Source organism: Lepisma saccharinum, chromosome 1 (assembly GCF_977018435.1).
Source record: "Lepisma saccharinum chromosome 1, izLepSacc3.1, whole genome shotgun sequence".
Classification (NCBI taxonomy): domain Eukaryota; kingdom Metazoa; phylum Arthropoda; class Insecta; order Zygentoma; family Lepismatidae; genus Lepisma; species Lepisma saccharinum.
The window spans coordinates 11999887-12010251 of NC_139229.1; positions in this window are offsets into that span (position 1 = coordinate 11999887).

Sequence of the window (10365 nt, forward strand, 5' to 3'; positions counted from 1 at the left end):
TCGTTTTTAAAAAATTCTCCACCACAAAAGCTTGATGCTCTGCTTATTTAGCACTCCATTGTTGATGAATTGCTACATGAGGTGAAGCAGAGACAAATTATGTGACAGCAATTCCTCCAAAATATTGCAGAAAGTCGTGCAAAGTTTTAAGGAACAAATTCAAGAATGAGTCTACAACAGTGTACGCCACCTTATTGTCTCAGCATTCAAAGAAGGATCCTTGCATATGTTGTCGCTTAAGTATTTTGAGAAACAGCTGTAGTTTGATAGCAAAGCTATTTACAAAAATTGTCATTTGTTTTAAATTTTAAAATCCTGTATTTATATACATATATAATGTGCACAGATATTTTCTGTGCATCTTTTTCCTTTTGTTTTATTATTTTGGTGGGCACTGCCAACATCCACTTTGTAACTTCGTGATGAGTTCTAGAGTATCAAGGAAGATTTACTTGAATTCATGCTGCTTAACTTAATACATACATTGCAAAATCATTTAGCAATTTAAGCTGAGAGATTAGTGTAATTTTGGTATCACTATGTAGGTATTAAATAAATGCGTACCTACAATAAACACATTCTTTAACAGTAGTACATACTTACAGTATTTAAAAACAAGACTAATATTTTTCTTATTTAAAACAGTAAATGTGTAACATGGTCAAGATTTGAAATTAAAAATAGACTGACCAGAGTGGAAAGTGGTGGGGTGTGCCAAAAATCCACCTTTTGACCATTTTATCTTCTTCCACCCCTGGGCACGCACGCATACAGGCGGAGGGAGAGAAAGGAAAGAATGAAAGAACTGAGAGAGTGAAAGAGAAAGAAGCGAGAAATGGAAAGAGAAGATAAAAAAGATCCAAGGAAACGTCCGAAAATTCACATATTGCATGTACGTGTACTTGTGGCAGAGTTTTTTACAAAAATAAATTAACTATTTTTGATAGCAGTGGAAACTAACACGTGCAAGTTAGACTTTTAAACCTTTTATACTTTTCTTTTCAACAAATTACAGATTCAATAAATTTTACATACGTTTATTTGTTAATAAATTAAATATCTTTTCCAACCAAGGAAGAGTTTACCTTATATAATACCTTAAGGGGTTTAGGCGACATTTTTAATCAACTTTAAAATAAAATAATAAACTCTCTCAACATAAATGACCCAAGTTTTCAAATCAATTTGACCCAAACTTAAATTATAACAAAGGGACAATTATACTTTACTTAATCTCTTATAATACAGGGTGGGCAAAAAGTCTCTTTACATGTTAGACATGTAGATAAACATTGTTATGAATACAAAACAGTATATTTTTTAAATTTCAACATTTATTTTGAATAAACAATGTTTGGTTAACATTAACATTTATTGTGAATAACATATTAACATTATTACAAAGGTTCAAGGTTCATTGATCAACAACGTCAGTGTGCATTCCTCCATGTTCGATGCAAAGGTTGATGCTTGGCCATGTTCTTGTGTGCATCCGCTGCAGCATATCAGGGGTGATCCTTTCAAATGCCATGGGAACTCCGTCTATCAGTTGATCGTCGTTCACAAACGTCGTCTTTTATTATGCCCCGTAGTTCATTGTCTGGTGTGGTGAGGTCTGGGCTTCGTGTTGCTGGAAGGTCTCGTGATCCACGTCCAATCCAGCGGTTTGGGAACAGTTCATTTAGCAGTTTGCGGACACTCACAGCAAAACGTGGTGGAGCGCCGTCTTGTTGAAGTGTAACGATGTCAGCTATTCCTCTTGCCGTTAATTCTGGAAGCAACCATGTGTTAATCATGTGAAGATAGCTGTGCTGGTTCACAGGACCATCAAAGAAATATGATCCAAGCAGACGGTCTGCCATTATCCCTGCCCAAATCATAATATGCGGCGGATTGTCTTTTGCCCAAAAAAAGACGTTACGATTCCGTGAGCTGCTATAAATCGCACACTCGTCAGAGAACATAACGTTTTTTTGATCATTTGCATGCGGGAAGCGTGCGAGCAGGATTTCATATGCATGCACACGTTGCTCCAAGTCACGATCACTCAACTCATTCACTGAGGATGGCCGAAAACATGAAACGTTCAAGTCTTTCCGCATGTAGTCTCGCACAGTCGATCGCGGGATACCTAATTATGCAGACCATTTACGGGTTGACTTCATCGGCGATCGTTCAATTGATTCCGCCACAGCAGCACAAGTTTCGGTGCGAGTCGTAGGCCTTCCTCTACGTGGTGCATCGAGAGCACTTCCCATCGCAAAGGTTTTCTTCTCCCATGCGAATAATGTTGGTGGCGATGGCGGCGGTTTTCCAAACCACACAGCGAAGTCCCTCAAAATGTCTGTCATTGTCTTCTTTGTGTTCTGACGTTCGTGAACCCACACAGAAGCCACCAACTGCTCCTCAACAGTGAAAGAACTTGTATCCGCCATGGTTTCACTTTCTCGACTGAATGCAATGGACCACGTTACAGCGCCTTGAATAACGTAGTCTGGAAAACGACCCAAGAAACTGGTTCCCCAGATGGATGAGAAACATAGATGGCAGTGCGATCGGTGTCAGTGCTAATTTTCTTATGAAAGTATTGCGACTTTGTTAGTTTTTGGAATATATTAAGTAGATTTGTTTGTCTTGAAAGGCGGTACGTGAATTGGTGGAAACAGTTATATTTGTGGAGTGATTTGCAGTCACGAAATGGCATTAATTTGGAAAGAAAAGTAAAATAAAATGAATAAATAAATAGCATGCGTGCGTAACACAAGAAGAATCATCGCAATGTGATTCCGGACGTCAGGTCTTGGACTGTGTATTAAGAGTTTATTTTTCTATGTTATTAGAATATAAATAGTATCCTGAGAGATATTTTTCATACCGAGGCGACAAACCTCAAGTGTCGCTTGAAAGCGATCAGTCTGTAATCAATGCAATCTTTCGAACCGTAGGAACACAAGCTCTGACTGCATAGTTTCCTCAAGGAGATTTTAGACCAAAGCGACAGGCGACAAACGATACGAGGATTTCACACCAAAGCGACACGGGTCCTTCGGTCCAAGGCAACTTTCATACCGAAGCGAGACGCGACACATGTTGCTTGGAAACGAGCCAATCGAGAGCAACATTTCACATTGTAAAGGCATGACGGGCAGCACAGGCCAGCGTTCGGTTGGTGAAATCCTCAAGCGATAAGTGTCGCGTGCCGTTTTGGTGTGCAATATCCCTAAAGCAAGACACTCATTGCATCGCACATGCGCGAACAACAAACCACGGCAACACGTTGCAAGCTATTGAGGAAATGGCCCAGTTTGAGCGACACACAAGCGACAAAGCAACACGTGGGGCTTATCGTGTCGCCTAGATCTGTTGTTCGCACAATTAGCAGCAAACGCTTGCTATTTCAAGGCTGTCGATTGTCACTTAGTTGGGAACTTCCCCTGTAGCGCGTCGCTTCGGTCTGAGCACCCTTCCTTTAAGAAGCTTTCCGAACGGAAAAAAAATGCGCAATGAATGCTATTTTACAGTCTGGAAGTGTCTGTGTCACTAGTCACATCAGTGTAAACATTCCGTGTCGCTTGTCCCATTGGTCTGAAAGTTTCCTTATACTCATGTCGATGGCACTCCCCTTGTCGTTTCATGCAATCATCATTATCATCATTGCCGCGATTAGTTTAAAGCGGAAGAAAATAGACAGTAAATATAAAAAATATAAATGCTTCAGTATATATATATATTTAAAATAAATGATGATGATGATAATTATGAACCTAATTCACACATAAAAAGTTAGTAACCAAGAGCATTTCACGCGTATATTTTGTTCCGTATTATTAATGAAAGCAACGATAACAGGGCGTGGTCGACTGTCTAGAATGTTCGTTAATATATTCGCAATCACTGTACCAAATACCATAGCAATTATCACATTCATAGAAATGCTTCATGTAAAAGAATCAGACGTTGCAGCGAAAACTCCATTTACTTCCATTATAAGCAGACGAATGCCATGCACCGAGACCAACACCAGCGCCTCTAGCGGTATCATTTTCGAGTGGAACCAGCCAGAGAGGCCAGAACCGTGCCGTTTTCCACACTACGTTATTCAAGGCGCTGTAACCACGTTCTTCTGCCACGTCCTTCCCACACTAACCGAAGTGAACGTGACATGCGCAGAACTAGCTTATGGCGGGTAATTCTTATCTCAACAATCTGTAACAGAACAACAATAATGTTAATAATAAATAATAATAAAGAGTCAATCTGCTCAACAACAGTAAAAATATACTGTTTTTGTATTCATAACAATGTTTATCTACATGTCTAACTGTACTATGCTATTAACATGTAAAGGGACTTTTCGCCCACCCTGTAGATCTAAATAAATGGAGGGGGGGGTCATATTTTGGAATTAGCAATGAGATGTAGTAACCACCGAAATAGCGACCTAGTACATTAAGATTGAAAACTAATGTCTCATTTTGCAAGCACTAATATCGAACACTGATTTTAAACGTCTTTGTCTCGGTTCCCCTAGTGAAAGGGTAAACGAACATGCAAGACAGGCGAGTCATTTTGGTTGCCTTGACTACTAACAGCTACTTCCGGCGATAACTCACCACTCCATCTGTGGAGCGTTTCGGCAAGTTTTTCAACTCCTCGCTCTACGTACTATTGTTTATCTTCCCTCTTCTTGAAATGCATTCTGCCTAAAAGATCTTAATAGAACCTAGTTCGATGTTTTGATTCACTCAGCCTGACAGGAAACAAGAGCGTTCATAATGGAGATTTTAAGTCTCTTTTGTCTACTTGTTTTGCAAACATATTTCCAAATCCTTTTCTTTCTGTCTGTCTGAACTACGAGGGCTGTTCAATAAAGAATGATCATATATACAATACATATGTACTGTATATTGACAACACACTTTTACTCATTCTCATAATTTTGATTGTCTTTCTGAAAGTAGTCCCCAGCGTTCATGCCAGTCTACAAAAACATGCTGGGAGTCGTTTTTTGATAGGTCATTCTGAATCGCCTCCACCCAATGAAATTTTCAGTATTTCTGATAGTACGTACTCAGGGACGTCGGAACTTATTTTGGAGTGGGGGGCAGGTTTTCAAATCTATCAACCAGTTTTTACAATCTCATCCACCCATAGGCTATATATAAATATATATATATATATATATATATTAATTATTATTAAACATAATTTTTTATTGTTATATATGTTTATTTATTACATAAATAATAAATATATACTTATTGAATGAACATATGAATATCCAAAGTGGCGAAGTCTCATAAGAGAAGGACCAGAGACCTCTATTACGGAATATTTTATTACTTATAGTTCCATTACACGGCGCTTAATACATGAAAACTGAAATTTTAGGTCTTACGTTAATTACCACAAATTTCTACCCCGCCTGGTACTCGATCTTCGGATGCAGTGAAGCATGATGGCACTGGCGGTTTCATTATTCGTGAACAAGGGGTACGATAAGCAAAACAGCGCCCCCCTGTACTTATACAGAATGAAAATCGATTACACAGTTTCACACCGCCTTTTATATGTTACAATACCTTTACCAATTGACGTGACTAATGTACAATTTACTGCAAAAGCGAAGCAAGTGCAAAAGCAAACCTATTTTTGCGTAAGTGCGTAACGTATTTTTGTTCACATTGAATTTCAATAAATTTAAAATTTCCTGCTTTTCCGTTGATCCATTGATAATTTTGTACAATAAAATTTACTCGTGGATTTATCTTCTAGTAGAATATATCATACTAATTTTTTTCTAGCAATTTGGTATGTAGTACAGTAGAACCTTGGTAACTACAACCTCAACAACTCGGATAAAACCTTGATAAGACGAATTTTTGTACAGTTCATGGGATGCTGTTCGAGCTCAATAACTCGAAGGTAAACTATGGAAATCCTCTACGAGTCGAAGTTAAATTCTAATCACCTCTATAACTCGAAGTTTTAGTCCCACGGACCTCAATAAAGCCTGAATCACACGGAACTGGAAATCCAGTAGGAACGCTCTAGTTGACGTTGGACTGGCTACCCATTTGCAAGTTTTCGCCTTACACGGAACTTGTTTTACCGTACTTGTCGATAGTCTTGTGTTCCCATAATGGCGGCCGCGCGAGATGTAAACAACGTATCACTTCACACTTTTAAAATACGATAACTATTCAACCGAGAGGAATATCGCTTCGTATTAAATGGTTTTACGTAGAGAAAAACGGCGCTGATAAAATACATACTTTACAACGTTTACTATACACGTATGGAAGAATATTTTAGCTTTTTCAATTGTAAACATGCCTATAGTGCTGTATGCACTCGGAAACCACAGACAAAAAAGGCTACCTTGCAAACTCACAGATTATCTTCACATGTACAAACTTTGCTCTGATTGGCTGTTCCACAGAATCTAGTCGAAGAAGTTAGTAGCAATTAGAACATGTCCTATTCCTCAAAACCAGTCAAGCAGTCAGCCAGGCGGCCATGATTTCTACCTAGAAAGTCAGTTCATCGCCAACTAGGGCATTCCAACTAGAAATCCAGTTCCGTGTGATAGGGGCTTAAGTCGAAGTGTAGTAAACTTTAGACCTCTATAACTCGAAGTCGGCGATTTTGTCCCTCCATAACTCGAACCTTGGTAAGTCGAAATCCTTGATACCTCGAATTTTTCCCGCCCTCAAGATCGAGTTATCAAGGTTCCACTGTATCAATATGACGAATATTTTATAAGTTTAATAATACAGTATAATTAACGTAAGAACGTTTTGGAATATACAGCATTAGTAAAAAGGATCCCATATTATACAGTCATATTTCTATATGCTTCTATTCTTCTAACGAAACTATTAACATTTAATTATTAATATTTAATAATTGAATAATATAATTAATGCCTTTATATTGTTAATGACGACAAGATCTTTTGTATTTGTTATAATAAAACCTAGCACATGATACGAGGTATTACATGCAATATTTTTTCAATATATGTTCCGAAAGACAAAAGTTAACTTAGCTATGTGAAATGTTTGTGCATGTTAAAAATAGGAAGATTAACATTTGAGTTTACAAAAGAAGCCTACGAGAGCCGTACGATCCGAATATATCAATGCAATACGAAATATTAACATTTCTGTACAAGTTTTGTTTAACAAACATCATCAATAATTCCTCGAGTCGATCTTGTGTCATGGTGGTTCTTATTTTTGATTTCACCAAAGTCAACTCCGAGAAAGTTCTCTCTACGCTGACGGTCGAAATTTGAATGCACAAAAATGATCTATAATGATTGACTTTACTGTTGGGTAAAGAACAGCTGTCGCTGCAGATCTGAAAAACTCCACCAATAAGGGAATGGTCCTAGCTTCAGAAAACTCCCCCATTAGCTACAGTGTTAACCCTGAAAATTAAGATTTTTGGTCCTAAGTATACATACCAACATAAAAGAAACCGAAAAAAACAAACTAGAAGCCATAAAGAAGAAATCTGGAACTTCAGAGTTCCGAGCAGTATAATTACATGTCTAATCCTAATACGCATTTGATTTTCTTTGCGGGACGATAAAAGATAATTTATTTTATTTTGCTTTTAGAATCATTAAGACGACCGGAAGTATGAGAAATGGGTGAAACTATACGACTACTTCACTCAAATACTCGCCCAAAACGTATGATTTGGTGAACTTTTTATTTCTCAGGGGCGAAATGTTATGTGTTCTCATTGTCTATCAATAATTTAACTTCACGGACGAAAGGTTGGTTAACTCACGAATCGTTTTGTTGTTGTTAGCCGTACCTAATACAATACGTAGTTTTACCAAGAAATGTCCAATTCTTGCAGCAATATTTTATTGTGATTTCAAAAGAAAACCCCAGGAGAGAAGCAAAGACAAAAACAACACTAAACCTGACGTAACTAATGTTAACCAAAATTCAAGTGTCAATATCTCTAGTTTCGAAACTCGAATCGCAAAACTATTTTCACTATGATACTGTTCGGGAAAAGTGTACAAAAATGATTCGCTACAAGTAGGCCGTTTCTCAATGATTTCAATAACTCACCTGATTTCGAACGTTTCAGAAAATTATTCATGAAAGTAGACTGACGCAAGGTAGCCTTTTCCCGTTCTCTCTGCCTTTTCCTATTTTCTGCCCCTGACAGTTTTTCTTTGCTGTACTCATTTTCATTGGATGCGAAAACGGAAAACCAGAGAGAAAAAATCAGAAATATGCAAACTGTTAAGACCGTACTCTGCTAATGCATGCGATTCACGCACTACCAGACCACAACTGAATCCTGAATATCGGAAGGAAAGCAATACTACGAACTATTTTTTTAAAAAAACGTTTGTCCTGCCGCTTATTGTTGCGGATTATTAAAATGATCAAAAATGTCCAGCAGCCCTGCCGCCTGCTGCGTTCTGAAGCAGTGAACAGAAAAAGAAACGCCGACAATTTAATTTGTAAAAGTGAGAATGGAACTTATAAGGGATTGTTGACGTTAGAGGACAGGTTCCGCGCGACTGTTGACATTTGATTAAAGCAGCAAACAAAAGGAACGATGTTATGGCATTTTCCCTCTTACATATCTACAAAGTGTTTCAGTCGGAACTTTGCAACGTGGAAGTTGCATAGCAACAAATATGCGCAAGAACAAGAACAAGTTTACCCCAAAGGATGCATTCAGTAAATAAAATCCGGCTACGTTCTGCCTTCATGTCGCCCAGGCTTCCGTGAAACAACAGAGAGCACGGCCGTACCATCGTACCCCCCCCCCCCCCCTGGAGCCGCCGGTACGTGATGGTATTGATGCATTCCTTTAATGATTACTAACATAACTGAAAACGCACTACTTTTAATAGGGTGCAAAGTGCACTTGCAAACGTATTGAGTAAATCCATGTTTAGCTTTCTGATCGATGGGTCAAAAAGAAAGTTTCCCGTAGCCGTGTTCTCATTTACCATTTCATCATTTTATAAATCTTCTATAATTTTAACAAAAACGTCCCATGCTAAAGAAGAATTACATGAATGAAAGAGTTAAAAGGAAATAATTTAATGATAGATTTAGTTTATTTTACGTCACTTTTCTACCATTTTTGGCTGATCGCGAAGGCAGTCTATGAGATTGGGGCAATATGGTATGTTTTTTTTGGTAAGCGGTATATTTTTCATATTTCTAAAATGATTCTGAAATGGCGTAACAGAACGATTCTTTCACCTTTTACTGATATCTTCAAATCCCAGACTGCTATTCAGAGATTAAGATTAAGAAATGAAACTATCAGTAATTTTAGAGTATTTCTAGGCTAAGTTTCGCAACGAAGTTTTTCAAATATAGTGCATGGTTGGAGAGGGCCGAGGTGTGAAATATGGGACAATTCGCCACACTACGCCAACAGCTTTAAAATTAGATATTTTGATCTGTAATTATCGTAGCAGCTAGGTACTTGGTATTGCGTTTGAATGAAATCAGTCTTTTCAGTATAGATGTTTCAGATTTGAGAGAAGAACCTAAGACTGAAGGCGACCCCCTCCCCCCAACTACGTACCAGCCCTGAGATGTCTAAAATATCGATCATTCCTCGACCTTGGCACCTAAAACTAACCTCCCAACATAAAAATAAATCTCCCGTGAACATTTTATATGTTGTCTGATTTTTTAGGCGTGACTGGGGGGAGGGGGAGTAAAGACAATCTTGCCCCTCCTCTGTGGCTTCTTCGCATCAGCCAACACTGAAAGCACTTGTGGGTAGAGGCGGAACAACCAAGGGAGGAACTTTCATTTCTTGCCCATTTAGATTTATTAAAAGTTTACTGTTTGTTTCAAACTTCACGTTCAGGGCTGATGGCTTAGTTTTAGACCTCAGAGACAGGTACGAGTTACACCATTCATTCTTATGTTGACATGTGATTTTGTTTATTTAACCCGTGCTAATAGCACCGTGCCTTGTACGCACATTTAAGGGATATGGGGGTAGGGTCCACACATTTTCGAGCTCGGACATTTTGGAGGTGATGTGATCAGCACCATGCTCCGACCGTATTTACCCCCAGGCTTGCCACAGGTACCCATTCATTTTAAGTAGTATAAAATACAATACAACCAGCACCACTTACAAGTGTACAAATGATGAGCTCATATAATTAAACAGCCCGATTTGCCCACACTTAAAATTATGCAAAGATGCCCTTATTCCCCAATTCTTCAAGTGTAATATGCTCTTAATTCTAAGAATTTTGAATCCTAGTGTACAAATGATGAGCCCCCTCAGATTGATTTGCCTACACTTACAAAAGGCACTTCTGTGAGATTGTTGTCCATAAATTTG